This window comes from Parambassis ranga, chromosome 12, assembly GCF_900634625.1.
Source record: "Parambassis ranga chromosome 12, fParRan2.1, whole genome shotgun sequence".
In the NCBI taxonomy this organism is placed as follows: Eukaryota; Metazoa; Chordata; class Actinopteri; family Ambassidae; genus Parambassis; species Parambassis ranga.
The window spans coordinates 8,027,288-8,036,529 of NC_041032.1; the positions used below are offsets into that span (position 1 = coordinate 8,027,288).

A 9,242-nucleotide genomic window follows, 5' to 3' on the forward strand; every position below is an offset into this window, starting at 1 on the left:
CATTAAGAATATTTTCATGTCTGCTCGTGTGTGAATGCACTGACAGCTCAAGTAGTGCTCACACAAAGCAAACTAAATGAATCCTCTTTCTCTCAAGCACCAATAAATACTCTTGTAATTGGCTCTTCAAAAGGACTATGTTTGTCTTTTCTGTTGCCCAGTCTTTATTATTAGCCAACTGCCTTCAAGTTTTCCTCTCTGATACATGCATTTACTATTTTAAACCTCCACCGATCGGAAATGACAATCCATTCATTTATTTGAGAAAAACACTTTTTGGGCAACACTGCACATAATAAATATCATACTTTTAGTTATGAGTGATATAGAGTGTTAATAAACTAATCTGTTTACGTACTCCCTAATGCTGCATATCTTCACAGCTTGTGTTATGGCTTTATTAACTAATGTTTTTGCACGGAGCTGAAACATAGAGCTGATTCTATTTTTTTCTTCATATTAGGACAATCTACAAAAGAAAATCTTGGTATTAGATCATGAATTTCTATAAGCAAGGTCTGTGGGTTTGAATACACTGGGCAGGTAACAGAGGTCTCAGTAGATTCACTTTCTCAGAATATTTAGAAATAAAAGTGTATGCATTTGCTTTATTTATTTATTTTTATTTTAGATACTTTAGTAAGTATCTAAATTGTTTAAGGCTGCTGCCATGCAGTGTCATACAATGACTAGCAAGGCGCGCCACCGGCTAGGGTGAAGTGTCTTGCCCAAGGACACACAACAATGACTTAGGGAGGAGTTGAGATCGAACCACCAACAACCCTGTTGTACAACCCTGCTATACCACTGCGCCACTGTTGCCCCCAAATTAGCAGGATTTAGTATAAATGGAGATGCTGGGGATTGAACCCAGGACCTTGTACATGCGAAGCACACGCTCTACCACTGAGCTACATCCCCTTCTAATGGATTGATTGTATAGGTTAGATGTAGCCAGGAAAACACAGTTGAGGGTGGATGAATTTTTAAGTGAAAAGGGCAGCATTTTGTAGCTATGTGCCATCCTGTGGTCACATCAATAAAAGCATGCAAGTTCTGTAACTGCCACCATGGTATCCAGAGCAAATATAAAACTACTACTGGAAGATGTTTGCATGTTTAATGTTGTAAATCATTTGCAATCACCAGATGAGTTGTCCTAGCTACTGTTGTTTTGCATTTTCCCAAAATTACAAGACAACTCACCAAGAAATGCTCCGATCTCATCATCATCTCCCTCTTCGGTTTTGATGCAATCACAGCAAACATCAAAGAAAGTTCAAAGACTCTCTCGGTCAAACCTGATAAAAAAAAAAACAACTTCTTTGTTAGAAGAAAGTGAAAGGTGTGTGTGCACCACTGAGAAAAAGAGATGTGATGGTACTAATGATGTTTTTCACTGTTCAAGGAGTTCCTAAAAGCCTTTAAGTGACTGTGGTATAATTGGGTTGAGATTATCTGGCTACATTAAATGTAACCATTTTAGTGGAGTTCAAAGGAAGATGTATTTTTTTTACTTGTGTGTCCACCCTAATATGTACAAAAAAAACACTAAAACAAAAAAAAAACAAGCTCTAACTACTCACAGGTTTCACAAATATTCCTTCTGTTAGAAAATACCCTTTAATGACTGTGTTTCCGTTAAAAGGAATCACAGAGGTATTGCAGTGGATACAGTGATGCCTTGAATGACCTTCAGAATTATGGAAATGACAGCAGGACATGTGAGAGAAAGGAGCTGACAGGGCTACTCTGTTCCTCACAGAGGCCCAGAGGCTCAGAGGCTCTGAATCAGACAATATCAACTCAGAGATTTGGGGAATTGCAAAGTGTACGTGAACAGAGAGCAGTGAAAAATGGGCTCCTGCACTATGATCTGGCATTTCTCTCACAACAGCTCTCGTGTCATCACTTCTATGCTACTAATGGAAAGAAGCATCGTTTCAATACGACAATAAGATTTAAGCTTATGACAAATTTACATGTTATGTCAACTGCCCACTAGTGGTGTTGGTCTTAACTCAATCTTACCCATCTGTCATACATAATGTATGGAGTTTTTATCTGTGTGGGGTTAAGTTCAAACCCTTCAGTTTAAGGTACTTAGGGATGCATTATCAAATTCATAAATCTCTCTATTGAAGCCATGTCACAAACAAGTTTCTCCTCTATGGTCTGCCTGTCCTTTTCATAAATGCAACGTGCAAGGAAATGTTAAAAATAAAATTGTCGAGGTGGCAAATGTTGTGAATAAAATATGACATCTCAGTGGTGCACACTCTGCCGAGGGATGAAAACAGAAAATCATGATAGTATTCAAGCTCAAATAATAAAAAGGGAGAGATTACCCCCATGTACACACATGGTAAGTCATGCAAATCACATGTTTGTTCACACAAAGGAACACAGATGTATTGCAGAGTTGTGAGGCTGAAGGTGAAAACTGACAGCAAGTATGTGACAGTTCAGCTTTATGTCTGTAAATACCAGTACTTCCTGTATAGTTATGGTAAGAAAATGTCACATAATCATGTAATTTATATAATGTGCAAGGAATGCATTGTGGCATGGGCAAAATAAGAACGGTTCTGGTAATGTCCAGGTTTAGGGGACATATCTAAAAACTGAAATAAGGGCACTCAGACCAGCTATTAACCTCAAGTGCTGCTCTGGGGTGAACATGAAGCATCAGATTGCACGATTGAGGCACATACTGGTAAAACTGAGGCTTTAAAAAAGGCTAAGAGTAAAAAGCCATGCAGCCAGACTGAGAGAGAAACAGAGATTTATAAATACATAACCTCTGTACATGGTGTTGCCCTTGTCTTATCCACTCGTCCGGTTTGCAAGAGGAAAGTCTTTTCTTATGTCTTTCATGACAGATCCACTCTGACAAGAACAAAGATCATCGCCAACATTTGTTCCAGGTTTGCTTGCTCTAATGAGATCCCAGCTGCCTGCCTGTTAAACTGTGTGTACAAACCCTGACAAGAGCCCCGATGCAGCACTGTGTACATGATATCTGTCTCTGGAAAGCGTGCAAATTTGCCAAGTTAATGCAGCATGAATAAATGCTAACCTTGTTTTTGAACAATCAGAGGGAGCTGGTATATTGTCAAGATCCCCTTTGACCAATTCAAATGAAATATACTGTCGTTTATCCAAAGAAATCCAAAATTTTATCACAGTATCTGCAAATAACATCATGCTGGGAAAGCTCTCCACAGTGAACAGGGGAAGCCTATAGGTCTTTTACAATGATGTGCTTTGGAGAGATTTATCAAGCTGCAGACACCAAAGGCAGCATTTCAGGAGGAGGAAAAATCAAATGTGAAGCATGATGGTAGAAATATTATAGTGGAGGGTTTTTTTTTTCAACATCATATCAAAGAGTGCTTGAAGGTTTTTGTGAGGCCATCTGTCCGAAAAAGTTGCTGGCATAGGTTGATCTTTTAACAATCAAACAATCCTTTGACAATGAGCCGGTGCACACTAGAAAACATCCACTAAGAAATAGCTCAGAACAAAGAAATAGTCAAAACAGCTTCGGACATCTTCCAATCCAAGAGTTTGCATGGAAGATTGGTCAAAATTTGGGAAACCAGTGTGAGAGGCTAGTGACAATACCTCCTGCACAGGATGCTGGTATTAGCAGCATGAGAATCAACAAGTACTCAAACACCCTTTGTCTGTCTTAAGTTATGTCTTAACTCATAACGTCGAATCAAATGTTTTCCCTTCTCCCTCATTACGCACATGCAAAGTAAGCTAACTAGCTAATTAGCACATTCAACAGTTACAAACATAAACTTAAAACAAACAATTTGTATATCAATGGCAACGTTAACTCGAATAGAAATGAAACTTAAGAGTCTTTAAAGCATGCCTTAATCCAAATCTTTGTTTACATAACAGGAATTTAACTTACAGCATCTTCTCTCACTGACACCAGCAAAAATGTTTCTTTCTCGGTGTTTTGCGCGCAGGTAATAATGACCCGACCTCCCGCAGTGACAAAACATTAGTTCCACTTAAAAATTTGGCAAGTCCTTTGTCTTTATCATAGCAATGTTAATTAAATATCACCAAAAAATACGAATTATAATCATTCTGTATAATTGTTCATCATTATTATCATCATATTTTGGATTAGATCAAATTTTATTTCTAAACCAATCCGATATACAACATGTTACTGTGTGTCAAAGTGCTTGCTTCATGTTACACTAATGCGATTCATCTGAACTCCAATAAGATTCTGCCATCATCCTACCACTCTGCAACCACAGAACAGGAGAGATGAAGGAGTAGCAGGGCCTCAGGTGTTTGGATTCATAGAAGTGCCTGCTTCTCCTCATCTCCTTCACTTCTCCTCATCTCCTGCTCCTACATTCAACCCCCTCCCTCTCCACTGCTCCCTTAGCTTACCTGAGGCCATGTCGTTCCAATAACACACAATCTAATTTCCACATGTATGTTGTTTATTTTCTCATTTTCTCCCCACCTGCCCTTTCTTCACCTGTGTCATTTTTGCTCCTTGCTATAAGTGTCCACTCAAAATTTGGCCTAAAGAAACAACTGCTGCAGTGTATAGGTCAGGACACAAATAAGAACTTATACTGTCACCACATATCACAAGATTCAAGATTTAAGATTCAAAGTGTTTATTGTCATATGCACCGTAAGGAAACTGGTTTCCCTGTACAATGAAATTCTTACTTTGCCGCTCACACTGAATGCCATAAAGATGTAAGAAAGACAAAATAGAATCATTTGCAAAAGAGCAATTTGAAGAGCAAAAAGAAAAAAAAATGAGCTATATGCATATAAACATACATACATACATACATACATACATACATACATACATACATATAAATGTGCATGTGTGCTACATCAGCTGTTGTGCAAATTGAGCAGAGAATGAATCATAGTGCAAAAACTGTCAGGAGGTAAACAATTGTACATGTGCAGTTATTGGATTAGATATAAAGGTGCATAAAGAAATAAATAGATAAACAATATTGCAGTTAGTGTTACTGCATGTAAACATGTCAGCATCACAATAATAACACATACAGCATAAATCCTTTTCTTAAGTCAGAAGGAAATGAATATTAAATAAATAATCCTAATCCTAATCTAAATAACAGCAGATAATATGTCAGTCTTACATGTTTTGTCTGTATGTCAGTACATTTGCATTCCACATTTTATTTATTCACTTCTGTCATTCTTACTTCCATTTTCTTATGTCTCTCCATTTTGTTTCTCACATTTTTGCCATCTCCCAAACTCCTTCTCACTCTCTTGAGGAATATTAATGTGTGTTATCTCACAAACAAAACACCCTGCAGTCTCTAATAGTGAGTAATTTAAGTCCCTCTTCCTTCTAACTCGCTCCTTTATATCAATTATTGTTTATTGCACTGCGACACAACAGCAGCCTTACAAGACAAATCCCTGCAAGTGCTCAGTGATTGATTGGTTGGCCTTATACAATAGGAATAAAAAAGTGTTGGGAAAAAATGGATTTTGTACCAAAATAACAGCTACAGAAATACACATATAAATACTGTGCATTCCAGTTATGTAGTTATTAGTAATGTTCAAAAAACATTCATGCAGTTCTTTCTGGTATCAATAACCATTACAAAAATATCATATTCTCAGGACACACACAGACACACACACACCGCCTCCATTTGAGGATAATGAGCAGGCACAGGCAAGTCATTGGCTGTCTTGTTAGTCTCCTGCTTCACACTCCATCCGAGCTTCACTTCACAGTGCCAAAAATAACCACACATACATAATCTTAGGCGATAAGCTGAGTGACAAATAATATCCACATTACTATAGGGAAAACATGTTTCCTGTGCTTCCTTATGGAACAGTGGAAATGATGTTGAATGACAATAACTCTGGATTTATCTCAAAGCAGCACCTGTGCTTTACTGCAATGACACGACACCTTCTGTGATAAAGTTTAGTGACTATTTCTAATGTATGAATAATAAAGAAAGATGAGAGCCCTGACTGTAGCAAGGCTCAACGTGATAACTACAACCTGGAGAGATTTTTGAATAAGGAAGGATGGATGAAAAGTTCAGCCAGATCCCAAAGCTGAAGAACTTTTTTTTTTGGAAAAGTTGAGTTCTCAGTCACTCGAGATTATTTAACAACTGAGAACTATGGTGTAAAATTATGCAATGAATTATGAATGAAACATGGAAGAGTGTTTAATTTGCACATGAACCAGTTTTTCTGTGTAATAACAGGAATGTACGCATGTCCATAGAATAAGGAAGAGTTGCTACTATATTTAGTTATAAGGGCTATGATGGGATTGTGTCAATGGTATCAGTATAAATGTGTGTGTGAAAGAGAGACATTTTTGCTAGGATCATTTTAAAAGAAGTCTCATGGACAGCTCTCTGTCCCTGTATTTTTCTCCCAAATACTGTGATTTTTTTTTGTCTGTAAGTCTGTAATTTCCTGTATTTTTGACATCAAATTTCAGGTGTGTTTGTACGATAAAGACTGATATAAGTAATAACAACCTATGTTTGTATAAATGCCTATGTTCACCATACACACACAACTGCACTAACACTCGTCAGAAGTGATTCCTTTTGGCAAAGCCTCATTTAACTTCCAGCAGAAAGCCATACCCTGTTTTGTAGTGGGACAGTAATTTAGAAATATGAGCTTGGGCCAAGACATAATATGATTGATCATGAAAGTAATGAGTAAAATTATAAAACCTAAAACTGATGGCTGTCTGCTTTAAAGACCACAGCATTACCTTTTGTTATAAAACTTGCTGCTTAGAATTTATCAATTGTTTTCAGATTTAGGATTCCAGCAGTGGAACGACACAGGCAGTGTCAAGGCACGTATGATGGCACTCGATGGGACATCTGAATTAATTGATAAACAATGAGTCCAAAAATGAGATGTTGTTACTATGGTGATGAGTCCAATGAGAGGATGTGTAAAAGCATGGTCAATAAAGTTTCTGGGTTTCTTACTATTTCTTACTGTAATGTGAACTGTACTGTGATCCTCAGATATTGCTGCACTGTATGCAGAAACTTCAATGGATTATCCGATTGATTGATGTCAACATGTACTAAAGTCACAGTGGAAATAGCTGACATCAGAGGCCTCAGGCTTTTGCCCTGCACTCAGTATTGAACAGATGATTCCAACACTGCGTGCTATGGTTGATGGATTTTTTTACTGCTGCTTTCTTTACATGTAAATATCTCAGTGTGAACGTGTGGAAACAGCCCGGGGTCCACTGAAGTTCGGGTGAAGGTCACAGGTAAACGGCTTCTGGGATCGTATTAGATCAGATTTGCAGTTTCTCTGCAGATGGGTGACCTCACTCCAGTGACGCTTTCTGAAGAAAGACCATCCTCTGATTGGTTCCCAACCTCAATTAGTGTGAGTGCATTGATTTTAGCCATTTATGCCCGCTGTCCCTCATGACCTCTCATTCCTTCAGGCCGAAGATCAATGAAAATGATCATTGATTACTTACATGTAATGAGCATGAATTTAGTTGCGACTCTCAGCAGCAGTTATGAAAAACAAATACAGTCAAGTTACAGCCCTTTCACTTATAACCATGTTACCTTAGATATTTTTGTTTTTACTCCAGAACATTAACCTAACAAGAAAGCCACGTTAATACTGCTGTCTATCATGGTGGACTGCAGATTGTGCTGTTATGTTGAATGGGTCCCCTTTCTCTCTCTCTCTCTCTCTCCCACACACACACACACACACACACATACATGGTGGTCTCAGTAAATAGTTAGAGGAACAGGTGGCTGGGTTCTTATGTCTTTACTGAAAACTCTATAAATACTTTCGTTGCATTGTTACTGTCACACTATTAAATGTGGCATCTTCTCCTGATTTATCTCATCCCTGCATCACACAACATAGTATGTAACTGCCATGTATTTCTGTATTCTTAACATCTATTGTTTTGCTTCCATAACACAAGTGTAGTCAAACAACACCAGTCAGCATAACAGAAATACCATGACTTGTCAACCTCATTGCTTGGATGTTTGTTTGTTTTTTCTTTGACTGACCAACAACTGTCAGCCCTACAATGCCATGACATTGTTGACAAACTGCCACTCATCCTTTATGTTTGTGTGTCTGCTCGAGTGCTGTTATATAGCCTCAATGTGCCATGGTCTTACTGTATAACAGTGGTTTAATTCTGAACACATGTGAGGAAGTTCACAGCTCAGGGACTATTATACAATATCTGCATCCTTCTCCGAACGACGTAGACCATTAGGGTTGTGTATCAACTGGGGAGCAGACATCCAGTAACTTCCTTCAGTTCCTCGTGGGAGATCCCAGGCTTTCCCAGAACAGCTGGGAGACATGATCCCTCTGGCTAGTCCTGGACTGGCCTCAGGGCTTCTATCCAGCTGACCATGCTTGACCACCCTTTGCCTGGAGACTGTATCAGGCCCTACTCTCTGAACCTTTCTTGGATGTCTGAATTTCTCACCTTATCTCCAATATTAACATCATTTATATGCTTTGTAAACTACTACCACACACTAGTGCATTGTTATATTGTTACATGGCACCATGTAGGACTTCATAACGACAGTGCCTAATATTCTATCATCGCAATGGGAGGAGAAGGACAGACAGAACCACGGGAGAAGCAAGCGTGAGACTGAGAGACTGAGGAATAATGAGAAGGGGACTGCATTAGAAAAAGATCAAGAATATAGGAAGGCTATGAAAAGTGAAAGAGCCCATTTCTGTGGGAAAGGAATCTGCTCTAAAATCCATGCAGAATTGAAAAAATAAATTAATGTAAAGCTGAAGAAAGAAGGCAGACGAGCAGAAGGGTGGGAAAAAAGGTCAATGAAGATCTGACAGACAGAGAGAGACAAAAATGTGGTGGTGACAGATTTTTGAGTGTCTGAGAAAAAATCTTCAGCAGGTGCGAATCCAGTCAGCCTGGAGATCAGAGGCAGGCGTATAAACCCACAGGCACACACACACTCACACTAGCACGTAATACAGATGAGACATATTTTTTTCTGGCAAGCTGTCTTCATTTTTCCTTCCTCTGTCTTCTAACCCTCTATCTCTCTGGCAAACAGAGATTTTAAAATTCTGCACACACTCACTGTTCATTCTTTGTTTTGTTTTTATAAAGATCTCAAATTATCAGATTTTTTTCTTGACAT

The 9,242-nt window shown here is 38.4% G+C and overlaps 1 non-coding gene across 1 annotated transcript; it reads right to left on the minus strand.

The window, feature by feature from the left end:
• Positions 1 to 849: 849 nt before the first annotated feature.
• Positions 850 to 921, minus strand: trnaa-cgc (transfer RNA alanine (anticodon CGC)). Its single transcript has one exon. It is a non-coding gene; the product is annotated as a tRNA-Ala (tRNA).
• Positions 922 to 9,242: the final 8,321 nt, after the last annotated feature.